Below are 16,585 nucleotides of genomic sequence, written 5' to 3'. Positions count from 1 at the left end.
AAAAGGATATAGCGTGACATGTTTGACTTAAAATGAAAAGATGTAATTTGGCCTCAAAAGTGGAATTTGGTAGTGTTTTATAGGGCGGATAAGGGACGTACGTGGGAATGATGACATGAGACCTTATCATTTCCTTTCTACAAAATAAATAAAAGCAAAGTATACATGTAATTCTATGATTCTATCCTCTACCAAAAAAAAAACTATTGTATTAGACAAATAAAGAGGCACCTACAATAAGTTTAATAGTTATGTAGAGGGCATGCTAAACTAATAAAATCAGTGGAAGCAAAACAAACTCAAATGAGTTGTTTTAGTCAATAAAGATTACTTTTAAAATTACAATTAATTAGGATGGATCAAAAGAATTTTTCAAGAAGATCAAACAAAACCCACGAAACCGAATGGAATGCTAGTGACTTTTTGGCTATGGGTTATAATAAGTTTGTTTATGGGTTAGAATAGACTAAAACAAGCTTCATGCAATTTTATTTCAAACAAAGCCCACGAAATCGAATAGAAACCATGAAATCGAAACTGAACTCATTGAAACCGAGCAGATACCGAAACCGATCGAAATGGGAAAAAAAAGGCAAAACCTAACCGGAAAAAACCAAAAAAATTGAACCTGAACCGATACAAACCGGGGTTTTTTCTCTTTTAATGAACGAGGACGACGTGGAAACATTTTAGTTACTTTACATTTTGCGTTTTTTATTTATATTTTGAGTTATTATTTTTATTAATTTTTTTGAATTTTTTTATGGTTTTTTGAAACCCTTTGTATTTTAACCTTCACTTGGATCAAGATGAGGTAACTTTACCCATCTTGACTCATACTCATCCTAACCCTCTATTTTAAAAATTCATCCCGACCCAAACCCATTATAACTCATCATCCATATCCAATCCAACTCATTCATATTGCCACCTTTAAATAAAATAATTAACTTTTAAGTAAAGAAATTCGGTAATTGCATAAATATATGGACATGCATAAATAATTGTAGGTTTTCTTCTTGATGGTGTTTCTGAGTACGTCAGGCTTGGAGTGTTAAAATAAGTATGGACGGTTGATATCCCTTCTTATGAATGCTCACTTGGATATTGAAGGTAGTTCCAAACACTTTTAAAAAAATCCGATATAATCCGATCAATTTATCAATTTGGCTTTTATACTTTTCGGCTTGTGTTATTATTTTGCATAATTTGATTTATACGGGCCAAGGGATAGTCTCAAGTAGACAATTTCTATGGGCGTAGGCCTCTCAAAAGATAAAGGAGGCGTGCAAAGGTTTCCTCAAGTCGAACAGAGATTGGCCCTTGAATGCAAAGGCAGAAGGAAGCTTAACTGGAAGACCCACCCTTATCAAGAGATGATAAAAGAGCATATAAAATTGGAAAAACAGAAAGAAAGAAAAAGGATAGAGCGTGACATGTTTGACTTAAAATGAAAAGATGTAATTTGGCCTCAAAAGTGGAATTTGGTAGTGTTTTATAGGGCGGATAAGGGACGTACGTGGGAATGATGACATGAGACCTTATCATTTCCTTTCTACAAAATAAATAAAAGCAAAGTATACATGTAATTCTATGATTCTATCCTCTACCAAAAAAAAAACTATTGTATTAGACAAATAAAGAGGCACCTACAATAAGTTTAATAGTTATGTAGAGGGCATGCTAAACTAATGAAATCAGTGGAAGCAAAACAAACTCAAATGAGTTGTTTTAGTCAATAAAGATTACTTTTAAAATTACAATTAATTAGGATGGATCAAAAGAATTTTTCAAGAAGATCAAACAAAACCCACGAAACCGAATGGAATGCTAGTGACTTTTTGGCTATGGGTTATAATAAGTTTGTTTATGGGTTAGAATAGACTAAAACAAGCTTCATGCAATTTTATTTCAAACAAAGCCCACGAAATCGAATAGAAACCATGAAATCGAAACTGAACTCATTGAAACCGAGCAGATACCGAAACCGATCGAAATGGGAAAAAAAAGGCAAAACCTAACCGGAAAAAACCAAAAAAATTGAACCTGAACCGATACAAACCGGGGTTTTTTCTCTTTTAATGAACGAGGACGACGTGGAAACATTTTAGTTACTTTACATTTTGCGTTTTTTATTTATATTTTGAGTTATTATTTTTATTAATTTTTTTGAATTTTTTATGGTTTTTTGAAACCCTTTGTATTTTAACCTTCACTTGGATCAAGATGAGGTAACTTTACCCATCTTGACTCATACTCATCCTAACCCTCTATTTTAAAAATTCATCCCGACCCAAACCCATTATAACTCATCATCCATATCCAATCCAACTCATTCATTTTGCCACCTTTAAATAATATAATTAACTTTTAAGTAAAGAAATTCGGTAATTGCATAAATATATGGACATGGTGTAGGAAAAGCAATTAATCACATTTTAGAAATAATAAACAGAGAGTAAAAAGATTTCTTAACAAAGTCCTTTCGATATATATAACTAGATTTTATTTCTCGTATTACGGGGGTTATTTTACATTATTCGTTTTTAATATTTATATATGTATATTTGGATTTTAATTTTATTTATTGTAAGAATAGTTAATAATTAATATAAATGAGGTTTGATGATGAAATTGTTTTCACAAATAAATGATATGTTATAATCCAATATTTGATGAGATTATTTTTTTAATATAATGAAATGTTATAACCCGTTTAAGAGCTATCTGGGTTTGGTGAGACCTTTACCCGTGAATTCGTTTAAAAGCTATCTGGATTTTGTGACCCATGACCCGCTTATGTTTTTTTACCATAAATTGTTTATTAATTATATATAATATATTTTTCTTTTTAAATTAAATATTAAATTTTAGTATATCCCTATTTTATAGGATTTTCATATCAAATAATTGGTAAGATTAATTTTTAATTTAATGAGATGTTATAACCCGTTTAAGAGATATCTGGTTTTGGTAAGACTCATACCCATGAATTTGGGTTAAATCAATGAGAGGCCTCCATTTAAAAATCAAGAAATATGGTGGCTTCCATAAAAAGGGGAACGACCATATCGCAACACATAGGATTTTAGGGTTTTCTTTTATATATATTATAGATTCAACATTAAGTTAAATAATTACGTATGATTAAATACATTTCTGTAACGAATTCGTTGATTTTGTTAATCTGTTGGTTCAAAGAACATCTACAAAGTACAAACCCAATTGTCTGATCCGTTCAAAAAAAATTTGCTTGCTTGCTAATATTTGCCACTTTATTGCGTGTACACATGGTTAGACCAGCCCCACATGTGATGAGACAACACCTAAATCATGCAAGTTTGCAATAAACAAATAACATAAAAACATATATTCAAGAAAATGCTAAATTCATAACACATGTCACTTTATTACGAAACACTAAATTGTTCCGACCATTTTAACTTAACTTATTTGATTCGTAACAAGTTAACTTGGCATGAAATTATATTTAATTTGGTTCTTTATTGCATCTGATCTCACACAAATCATTTCATCTTAAAATGTTTAGACCTTTTGTTCGTTTCGCTGACCATAATAATGGTCATAAGCATGTGAATTGGTAGTAAAGGGTATGTTCAATGGTGAATGGTTGATATGTTTATCATCTTATAAAGCAATTATAATACATAATCATCAAAAGGTGGTATCAATTTACATCAAGACATAAAAAGCCATATAACGCTTACAAGTAGTCTTGCTTCTCAATAGCCATAATATCCACATCGGTGTTAGTTATCTTGTCAAAAGGGATCGAAGAACCCAACTTCCTCCAAACTAATTTGGTTTGTTTAAGCCAAACCGTAGTCGAATTCTGTCACATAATACAATGCCGGAGCCCAAATATATTAGTATTATATTATATTAAGCTAGGGTTTATACTTTTGAGATGTGCGTATTAACTCAATAAAATACCCAACGGGTAACATGATTTTTAAACCAGGAATGGGATTGGGATTACTCATACCTGTCTTATTGTCATCCTGGTCTATTCTTACCCGACTTCGGTTTAAATACTATGTTAGATAGCCAACTTATTGGGGGAAAAAAACTAGTTTATTATATGATTAAGGAAAAAATTACAAATTTTGTTCTTTTAAATATCTAAAATTACGGATTGAATCCTTTTTGAAAATGAGTTTCACTCTTTGTTCTTTATTTGGATGTTTGCCTCGGTTTTAGTCCTTTACACTAACGGATGTTAAGTTTTTCAGTTAAATCACCCATGAGCATTGCACATGAGGGTAATTTAGTCTTTTATTAACTGAGGGGCTATTTGTGTAAACATTATAAAACTGTAAGGACTATTTTTGTAGTTTTATAAAACAATAATTAAAATAAGAAAAACAAATACCTGTTCAGATCTTGCTCTAAAATCTCTACATCTCTCTCTCTCTCTACCCTTTGCCTGAAAACACCATAGACCCTCACCTAATAACACCACCATATTCTCTCTTGAAAACGGTATGGCCACCACCATGTCCAAATACCATGTATATCCTCACCCTAGAACACAAACGTCACCCGCCTCCAACAATCTGGTGCCCTTGCCACCTCCATGGCTTCTCTACCACCACCATTATAATCGTTCACTGCCAACGATTATAGGGGTCGACATAAATTATTTATTACTAGTTAATGAAAAGGGATGGAAATTACCATTATGCCCTCACGTGCATTGCGGATACATAAATTTAACTGAGAAATTGGATGACTGTTAGTGTAAAGGACTAAAACAGAGGCAAACATTCAAATAAAGGACAAAGAGTGAAACTCATTTTCAAAAAGGAACTAATCCATAATTTTAGATATGTAAAAGGACAAAATTTGTCATTTTTTCTATGATTAAGTGTTATACAACATCATGTTAAATAGAAATCGAAATTTCATTTTGGGCCCTCAAAATGGTTTAGTGTCCTGGCTTTTTGTGTGATCGTTTATTTGTTTTCATGAACGTCATTTATATTGTGTAGATTATTATATTGTGCAAATAAAAGGTTTTGAAGTCCACGTCTTAATGAAAGCAGTCCATCCATTCATAATCTAATAGTTACAATTTCGATAAAAAAATAATATTAGTGAAAAAGGTTCCTCCATTCTCTAAAATAGGGGAAATATTTGTTCTCGTCCCATCTTATACAATAAATGTGATTTTATTGTTTAGAATTTGTTTGTCCATTAAATCCGTATAAAAGAAAATATTTGGGGGAAATCCCTAACCACTAAAAAGCTCTGGATTACACACCAAAAGGATATACATTGAAATAGATTTAAAAACTATACAAGCTTTTGCTAAAGAGATTATCTACTTGTATAAAGGAAGAACCACTCACATGGAAGGTCATGAGAAAGGACTAAACGACACAGATCCGGCCAATGTTCAAGAACTAATTAGAAAACACTACACATATCTAAAGGTTTTGATAATGTCCTTATACAGTTATACATGTTTTTTTTTCCTAGAACCAACATTTTGACCCAAAAGACTTCTCAGCAAGTATATGCACCAAACTTTTGTAAATTAGAGTGTTACGGTAAATAAATTGTAAAAAGAAAAAAGACGAGTAAGCTGTTATTTTGGTTCATCTGGTCAAAGGACCTATATTTAGCATCATTAAGCTTTAATTCAGTCACTAGCTTAAAACAAACAAAAGCATTTATTAAGACGAATACACAGACTTTTTTAACTAGTTATTTTTGCTTGACAACGCTTTTAAAAAAGGGACAACTTTATAGAATAGTAATCAAGTTTCATAAGTGTTCCATTTAGGTCACTTAACTTTAAAAAATGTTTCAAATAAATTACTCAACTTTCATATTTTATTAAATTAAATGCTTTAACATGTTTTTTTAGCCTTTTTCTTTTTTGTTTCACGCAGGAAATCTTTTTATATATATATTTTTGAAGTTGACCCTGAGCGGCGACGTTGACTTTATTTTTTAATAAAAATTTTAATATATTTAACGTCTTTTTAATTTTTTTAAATTTAACTACATATATTGCAAATTCCGACTCCCGCATCTTATCCTTCATTTCTTTCTTGACGCACAAAAAAATCATTGAGGCTCGATTTGAAGATTAAGTGACCCGATTTGAGAAAAATATGCATGAGTGACTTAATTGAAACACTTTTAAAAGTTTGTTACAATTCTATGAGATACTCTCTTAAAAAAAGTAGAAAAATTCCACAAACCTTTTTGTATTTGTTCAAACATATCTCATTCTACAGTTCTTGTAAATGTCAATGTTTAGGCATTGCCAAAAAAAATTAAAAAAAAAGGTTAAAATACGATTTGCATGTTTATGCCAGGATTTACTGATTTGGGATAGAAATGAAAGAAATAAAAGGCATGGGAGGCTATTTCAAGAAATAAAGTAAACAACTAGTTTAGACCAAATTTTAGCTTGTTTCTTTAATTCTTTTACATGGTAGAGATGATCGAGTTTGAGGTAATTTGAGGTTTATTTATATATTTATTTATTTATTATGGTGTAACAAAACTTGTATTAACATTACTATAAAAAATATGTTTTTATATCATATTCGATTTCCCTCAAATACATGCACCAAATGTTTATCTTTTAAAAACCATTTATTATGTGAAATATATATATATATATATATATATATATATATATATATATAATATGTGAAACATATTAGCTATCAATGGCGCAGCTTTGTTGGTAGTGTATATTTTTCAATATTCGGCAGAAAATTTTTATATGAATTGAGCTCCCCCCCAGATTGTTTTTATACGTATTGAGCCCAGCCCCCAAAAATAATTTCTTCATAGAATAATACTGGTTCCCACTGATTTTATTTTATAAAAACCCAACATTTAATTTTATTTTATAAAAAGTCTGTTTGTTATTATAATTTACTTTTTTTTAAAGAAATCCCAAACTTTAAGGGCTTGTGTTGTAAATATGCTAAAGTTTTTAAATCAATAAAATATATCAAATAACAAGTGACGGTTTGAATTAGGGTTCTGCACTTCTGCCTTCACGCCTATGCACATGTCTCCAAACTCCATCGGCAATCTAAACGTCCGTCAAAAGGTGAAATGGCAATAGGTGCAGCCTGCACGATCATCGACAGCCGCCAGCACCAGTCGAACCGCCACCTCTTAGGCTCTTCTTGCCACCAACGCCGACTGGAATACCGGAGTCCGACATTCGTAACCGGTAATACTTAATTTGGGTTGAAATTAGAGTTAAATTGGGTTAAAATAGGGTCGATTTTGTATAAACTCGGAGTCAAATTGGGTTAAAATTACTACATTAGATTCGAATCATACTGTTGTTTTTTTATGAACTCAGAACTCGATTTGTATGAAACATTTGATTCAGAGTCCATAATCAATGAATTCAAAGATCTTAAAGGTCGTCAGGCTGCTTTGTAATTCTTCAATAAGGTACTCATTTTCAGAATGTCTTAAATATTTTAGGTCTTTTGTTGTTGAAAAACTATGTATTTGTTTTTTTGTAAGAACGGTCTTTTGAATGAACGAAGAAAAATTAGTTATTTAGATTTTATATTGTTTGACCCGACCTGAACCGCCGACTCAAAAATTTTTATATTGCTTGACTTTGACCGACTCAAACCGAACTGCTGACCCAAAAATTTTTGGATCCATAACTTCACACCCCCCCTCCCCCCGATAATTTTGCTTAAGCTTCGCCACTGTTAGCTATAATTATAAAACGAAACTAATATTTACACGTCCTTATTCCTTTGGATTTATATATCTTTTATTTGTATTTACTTAATTATTCAATAAAGTAATTATACATAAAAATTTAGTTGCAATTAGACATGCATAATTCAAAACCATAAACTTTTACTCGTTTTGACGGTTCGGGTGAGATTCTTTTAATAATAATTTTAGTTTTCATTTTTAGGATGAAATCAACCAGTTATATAATAAATACATTAATACAAGATCGAACCATCAACAGGTGGGCATAAAATACGGTTCTGAACGCCGGATCCAGTATTCTCGAACCAAGGGTACAAACCAGATTTCAGTTTCTAAAAAAACGTATATGGACCCGGAACCGAATTGGACCCTTCGGAACCGGTTTCACCTTTACCTTGTCAAATCCCGGGCCTGACCCAGCCAAAACCCTATAAAAACGCATTACCCGGAACCGGTTCCTACCCAATCAGATTCTTGACTTTAATGACTAAACCTAGAACCGATTCCTATAAAATCCCGGTTCGCCACCTCTAATACTATCAGATGAACATTGTATTTGTGCTACACTGCTACGATCATTGTGCTATAACTTATTAAGCCATTCAGCCAGTCAGCCCCAAAGATTGCCTACTGTGGGCCTGTGGCTGTTGTACTCTTCTCTCAGTCCAAGTTCAGTTTAAATACTACTCCAACATGTCTTTTTGAAGCCCAATTTCAAGAAATTGAAATAACAGTCCAATAACTAGGCCCATTTTAATTTGTTCTTTCTTAGGTTAGGAGTTTGAACACTACTTTTTTGACCGTCGGTTTACAATTAGTTTTAAGCCTTAAGGTAGCAATATGAACTTAATTTTGCAGGCCTAATTTAATTCAAGTTGTTTTCATAATATACGTTTGTGATTTTAGTGTTATCAAATCATCTTATTAGGTATTTAGTTATGATTTACTTAAAACCGAAAAGAAAAAAATCTGTTACAAATAGCTATAAACTCATATATATATAGATAAACAAAGAATACAATCACTAATACATAATAACGGAGTTGAGTTTGTGTTTGAAATTTTGTCTCACGGGCTATGATAGTAAAGCTACAAATAAGCCGATCTCGAGTTTTCAACTCAAGTTTTGACCAGCTCATTATTAAATGCACATCATAAAATACAATCAAAATTTGTATACATGTTAACATGTACGGGAATTAGACCATCTCTAACAAATGTATTTAGGAGACGTTATTTAGATGACGTGACAAATTTTTAGAAAACATTGTATTGGATATCGTCTTATAAAAATCAAAATATGATATGAAAGTTTGGCTTTTTAGTTTTTATCGATCATGTGAGGGTTGTGCATATTTAATTGCTTGTCTCTCTCCTATCCGGTGGCTGCTAATGTCATTAATCGAACTTAGACAAAACTTGTATTAATTAAGCAGTCAAAAGTTTCAACATTTAGTGAAAAAGTTCGGCAAATATTTCTGTTTTATTATTATAAAATTGAATTTTATTTTTATTTTTAATTATAGTTAATTGAGTTGATTTTTCGGTCACTAAATTTTAAACATGTTAAGTTATAAGTCATTAAGACTTCGGATAAGATGGATTAAATTGGCTGAACGATTAAAGTTACTTTTTTTTTTGAATAAAAGGATATCAGGTGTAAACCTATCATGTTCGGGGCTATGTTTAAGGTCGACTTCTCTACCGTCGTGAGACCGTACCTCTTGATACGCGGAAACCGGATAGAATCCTTAAACTCTCGTCCCATGTCGGTTCAAACTTGGGATTAAAGTGCTGATTCGTCCCTTCACCCAGATGACCATCAAACTGACCTGAGCACAAATCAAACCTACGCCTTCACTAAGGAGGACATACCTCTTATCACTAAACCAATTTATCAGTACCCTTCAAATCTTAATGGGTTTTTGAAAACCAAATAATTACAGTCCTAAAAAGACACAGATTAAAGTTTTTAAAGAACACTAACTACCAGAACTATGTTTAATACTAGCCACTTCTAAATCTTAATAGTTGTCTAACCTTTTTTATTTAGCTTAAAAGTGAAGTTTATATAACGTAAATGATTCTTTCACAATACATTTTTTTTTGTCTTTTTCCTAGATGATGTATGAAAACAAATCCCTTTTAAAATAAATAATTTGTAATAAAAATATTTAATTCACTCTCTTTTATGAACACACATTCTATCTCATAGTGACGCTATTAAAATAAAACAATTTTTTACGTATCATTCAATTAGAGTAGTCAACTAATACTATTATCATTTATAGTTTACTAACAAAGTTATAAATATAACTTTAAATGTATTAAATGAGATTTTTAGATATTTATTAATTATAAAATTTTATTTATTATTATTTATATCTTATGAATCTATAAGTATGTTATTATGTATATTAATAAATTTTATTTAATGTCATTCGCCATTAACCACCCCACCGATCCCAGTTTATACTTTGAGAGTTGGTCTGTGCATGATCTAGTTAAACAGTCACACTTTAATGTCATTCACCATTTTCTTTATTTGAATACTTGTCTTTTTAAAAACCTTGTTGTTTCGGGCTTTTCATAAAAGCAAGATTTATTTTTTGGTAAAGGGTTTTGCCCTGAAAACATGACAAAAGAATAAACGGGTTACAACATTAGATCATCAGTAGTGGGGGAGTTTTGGCTGGCATTTTGGCTCATAACTCTCCCAAAACGTCATGCACACTGCCCCCTTAGTTGTGTACATAACTTTGAAGGGGACACGTTGTGTGTGTGTGTGAGAGAGAGAGAGAGAGAGAGAGAGAAGGGGGTGATGCTAGACTGTCAATATCTAGTCAAAAACAAGTAAATAAGTGTTCCTAATCACCTAAGCAAGCTAGGGTAAGTAGGGTGTTAAATCACGAGGAGTATGTGGTTAGTGCACGTGTAACTAATTTCCAGAATCATGAAGTGAATGTTCAAAGTGCTGATTACACTAGCAAAAGAATTGATTTAATACTAAACAATCGAAACAAGTAACTTAAGCAAGTTCAAACGGTTATCAAAGATAAATCACATCCCGAGAGTTCAAGTAAGCAAATTAACAGTAATCACATATTAACATAACAGATTAACCATCAATGATCAATTACAGATTGACTAACTAGACAAACTGTAGGCACCAACAATCGCTAACAAACGACATTGGTTATCAAGCAGTCCTTGCTAGTGTGACCCAACTAAGGGCAATTGTATGCTTCATTGTATTAAACTAGTCAAAACAACCCTATAAGCAATCATCATAACAACCGGCAAACTAAACGTTTTGATCAAAAGAAACCTAAATTGACTGAATGCACAACAATATTGGGCATCAATACTCATAGATTAATCAAAGACCATTACAATTAGTTGTTCTTAAACACATGAGAAACTGAAAATTTACAAACTTTACATCCCCGGGTATGATTCTGGACGGTTAGCCGAGCATCGACATGAAAACATCTTCGATTAACCAGGTGTAGGCCATGTAAATTATCTCTATATGCCTTGGAATGCTAGAGATGGTCTCTTGCCTCTTCAAAACTTCTCTTGAACGTGATGATCCGTCACGCCCCTGCATGTTCCGCCGCTTTTGGTCGGGGTGTGACAACTCCAATGCTTACGAAGGTCATACATTTTAACGGATTATGGCAACAAGCGGTAAACTTTTCTTATTTTAGTATACTGGTTATATTTATTTGTTTATTACTATTATATTAATTCTTATATATATTTTACTATATTGGAACATGTGAGAAAAGGTTGGTGCAAATGATCTTCAGGTGATGCAAAACGCTATGAAGGAATTCAAGAAAAAACACAAAGGTGGGTTGATACATGTCTAAGTGTGGGAGGTTAAGAAAAAACATCCTAAATGGCTTCAAATCCCATTGGTTGGTAAATCGTTCGAAAGTCACTTGGATAAAAGAAGACGGTCATCGGAAGCCGACAACTACACCCCAAGAACCACACCCGACGAAGATTTCAATGCTCATATGCCGGACCTCAATGATGATCTCGCTCCTTCAAGATCAACCCGAAAAACAAAGAAAAAATCCAAGACGTCAAGCAAACAAAGTTCCGTTGACACACTTGATTCATAAACATCAATGAGGCAAGAATAACATAATGAGGCCATGGAAATGAAAAGGAAACAAGGAGAAAAAACTTTTCGCTTAATTGAGAAGCAACGGGAGGCGATGGCGGAGAACGGGTGATGATGGTGTGACAAAATTTGACAACGACATGAAGACGTATAGGAAGCCGCAAGAAGGTTTGTTCGGCCCGTTATTGGATTTAATCTTGATTGCAAACGTCAAATTGTGAAAAAATACGCGTTGCCTTGTGATTTTTAGATTAGTGTTGTTATCTTTATATATGTTTGTTTTTTTAGTTTGAAATATGTAATTTTTAATTTTAGTGGAAGTTTTTATTTATTTGTGTTTAAAATTATAAAAAATTAAATTTCTTTAGGGTAGTTTGGGTACACCATTGTCAGCCCTTAGGGTAATACATGATAGTTAAGGATAAAAATGATGTTTCAGTGCATGATTTGTCAGTGCTTAAAGGGGCATTCCCTCGGTTTGTCTCCGAAACATCCTTAGGGAACTGAAAATAAGACACCATACAAGTCCAAATTTTCCTAAACTAGAAATCTTAGTAGGAGTGTTGTCCTTTACTACCCCCTTAATAAACATGACGGTCCAGAAGTGACATATATTGGTATCCCAAACATAGTTGAACACACTATGGGACCATACACCCAAATTGTAAACCCCCTAACGGTTTTAGTACCAATAGTGGTAAAGATTATGGCCAAGAACAACTTCTCTTCTTCGTCAAGGGCCCGATCATTTTCAACCGTGAGGTCTAACATTTATATATATTATAATGTTTTTGAGGGTTAGATTCTATGATAAATAAAGCAAGTTTTATAGGAAAGATATATCTCCCTATGTAGGGTTAGATTCTTTGATAAATAAATATGCAGATTTAAAAGTAGGATTAGAGGTGTGTTAGTGGTTCAAAAATCTTTCTTAGCATGTTGCATGCTTTGATAGTTTTTGTCCTAAAAAGATTGGTATATTTAGTTTTGTAAGATTCTTTCGGGTTGGTTTTCTTAACACATATGCCATATTGTAGTCGCTAATAAACAAATTAGTACTACCGGCGGAAATTTACCGGTGGGGAGAGATCTTAATTATAGGTTCCGACGAACTCCAACAAAAAAAGCGGAAATGGAAAACTAAGTTATCCATCAGTAATAGCTCACAACTTACCGATGGAATACATTTCCAAAGTCAGACCAACAACTAACGGACACATGAGAAAGTTGATCTTTCATTGTTATTAGTTATTTTATTTTATTTTATTCTATGGAAGAGGGGGTGATTTACTGATTGTTGGTAATTCATCGATGAAGACATAATTGTTGTCACACCCCGACTCAGGGCCTGGGTGTGACGGCCGTTAGTTGGTATCTGTTTTGAAAATATATATCAGAGTTGCGGGTTATTAGCGAAAGTCTTTAAAATATATTATTCATTTATAAAATGTCGGGTTAGAATACCCGTTTGGATATTGTAAATTATCAGCGGAAGTCGTTTCAGGTAAAATATTATTATATTGGAATCTTGGGAGTTGAATACCCGTTTGATAATTTAAATACATATCTTTTGAAAATATCATTCTTTATTATATTCTGAATAAAATATCTGAGCCATCAGATCATCTCTAATGACTATGTCTCCAATCTTCTATCAGTCTTGTCTGTCAGTTCTATTCTTTACAGTTCCCTGAAATGTGGGGAAAAATACATCAGCACACAGCCGGTGAATGAAGCTGACTCAATAATACCAGTGTGTAAACAATAACAATACCTTTGTGACAATACTCATTAGGCACCCAACTCAATTGGGTTAAAATTACCCTAAGTACATGTACAATTAATCATATACACAATATCATTTCTCTGATCAGTCCCGTAGACTACCAGAGGCGTGTTTGATGATATGCATGGCCTCGGGGAAATCCAAGTCACCATGTATGTATGGATTTAGACAAATGTATACTCTTAATTTGAGTATGCCCGTTTCTCATTATTGTAACACAAACTTTTAAGGATTCGTAAATCCCATGCAAACAGTTCAGACTCTAAAAGAGTTGTAAAATTTTAGGGCGTATTCACCTTTTATGATTGTAATCAGTTTCTGACACTGATTCCTGTATATTGATCAGTTTTGGTTACTGACCCCTGTCTGTAAGTCAGTTTCTGTTACTGTTTCCTGTTTCTATTTTCAGCTTTCAGATTGATTGATTGGCTGTTATCTCGGACCTATAGTACGAGTATAACATTTGTATAAATATCTAGATCAATGATCTAGCTTCAGACTTGTATAGCTATAACCTTGATAATTTATTTGTTTGTATAAAATATGTGGACCTTTAGTCCCTTTGTTTATTTATTAATTATATATATCAGGTTTCTTCTTCAGGAAGAAACATTTATACTAGGTTTCTTCTTCAAGAAGAAACATTACTTTAACCTGTGTGAATGAATAGTATCTTTCTTAATTATTAAGGAATACTATTTAACTATAACCTTTGCATGTAACTGATTACGTTTCTTAATCGTGAAGAAACAATAATTTAACTATAATCCTTGCTTATGAAAAGTTATATAATGCTTATCAGTAATCAAGGTTTGGGCTATACCCCCGATTATGGTCTAAGCTATATAATAATAATATAATAATATTTAAACAGAACCCCTACCTCACACAGGTATTTGGAGTTATATGCCTATGACTGATCGAGCAACACTTCTACTTTATATCGCGTACTACTGCTTAAATCGTCAGAGCTTCGGAGCTTGGCACGTTCCATGAGGTCGGCACGCAAACCGAGGCTTAGTGTGTGTGAAAAATGTGTGTGTTTGTGGTGTGGAATGAAATGCCGATCACCCCCCTTTTATAGCTGAATTTGGGTACCATCACGTAGCGCGATGGCCCCTTAGCTCAGGGCATCGCGTAGCGCGACGCCGCAACGTTGAGATACTGCCACGTATTGACATGTGGCTGAACACGTGGCACCGGTTGCTTAATGGGGTCATTGCGTAGCGCGATGCCCTTTATCCCTTGGTCATCGTGCAGCGTGGCGCCCCCTTTCTTTTCTGATTTCTGGGGAAAAGCATCGCGTAGCGCGATGATGCTGTTCCTGGGCTCATCGCGTAGTGCGATGGGTCATGGAATCAGATTTTTCACTTCTGGTCCTTCGTCTTTGATAACTTGCCACTTCTTGGTCATACTTCCATCTTCCAAAAATACTAAAGCGGCCCTCGGCGATGCGAGCGTGCGAAGTGCCAAGTGCGCCATCAAAATGCCACATTACGCCCATCGCCCGATTCCGAGTCCATGCACGTGCGCGTCGGGTGCTTCGCACCCTCCGCTAGGACTATGGAGAGTGGTTAGCCACATTAAAACATTTCTATGGAATCTTGTTTCCTTATAAAGAGCTTCCATTTCTTTGTTTGTTTCCATGTGGGATGAAAGTATCTTTTCCTTATTTATACCCATGTGGAATGCTTCCAATTTCTTCTATCTTTCCATGTGGGATGGATTTTCCTACTTCCTTTGTCGCACCTCGGCCAAGGGCCTAGGCATATGACCAATAGTTGGTATCTGTTTTGCAAATATATCAGAGTTACGTTCTTTTAGCGGAAATCATAGAATATTATTATAATGAAATCTCGGGAATTTAATACCCGTTTTGATATTTCATATACCTGCTATTTTAAAATATGATTCTTCACAATATTTTAATTAAAACATATGAGCCATCAGGTCACCTCTAATGACTATGCCCCCAATCTTCTAATCTGTCTTGCTTGTCTGTTCTACCTTTACTGTTTCCTGAAATGTGGGGGGGAAAATACGTCAGCTATGTGCTGGTGAATAACGCTGACTCAATAAAATGTTTTCATAATTCATCATAACATAATCATGTACAAAATCACCTTCGTTATGATACAACACCAATATTGTTCAACGACTCAGTGGGTCTCAATCCCATCTTATCGGAACTAAAAATACCAATAGACCACATAATCGGACTTCACTCGCCCTAGAGACAGTCACTTACCTCATGGTCAGTATGTTTGTAGTTGCCTACTACAAATCATATATGTATGGATCCAGACACATGTATTTTAGCCTGAGTGTTTAGTACTACCTTGTATCAAAACGTTTTAGAGGATTTGAACCAACTCTCATGCAAATATTTGCATAACTCTTTTACATATGGATAACAGTCCATAGTTTATAAGAGTAAACATTTCATAAACATAGAGGATTCGAACCAATCCTCATATAAATCCTTTCTGACTCTTTAACTATGGATAACCCTCCATAGTAAATCTTTAAAACAGTACATAGACATTTTCACGTCATAAAACATATCAAAAGGTTGGACGTATTCACGTCATAAAATATATTCATACAATAGAAAGATAAGGCGTATTCACCTTTTGTGATATCAATGTATCTCACTGATTTATGCTTCCTTTCTTATCTCGAACCTATAGTACGAGAATAACCTTTGTATAAATATCTAAATCAACGATCTAGCTTCAGACCTATAGTCTGTTTCGTATAGCCTTAACCTTGACAGATCATTTGTTTTTTATAAAACATTTGGACCTTTAGTCCCTTTGTCTATTCATCATTCATATACTATGTTTCTTATTCAGGAAGAAACATCCATATTGGGTTTCTTTTTCAAGAAGAAATATTAATTTAACTATAACCTTTGCATA

Source organism: Bidens hawaiensis, unplaced genomic scaffold (genome assembly GCF_021521415.1).
Source record: "Bidens hawaiensis isolate Kalapana, Puna unplaced genomic scaffold, B.hawaiensis_p1.1 tig00065582_1, whole genome shotgun sequence".
Lineage (NCBI taxonomy): Eukaryota > Viridiplantae > Streptophyta > Magnoliopsida > Asterales > Asteraceae > Bidens > Bidens hawaiensis.
This window is presented reverse-complemented; position numbering follows the sequence as displayed.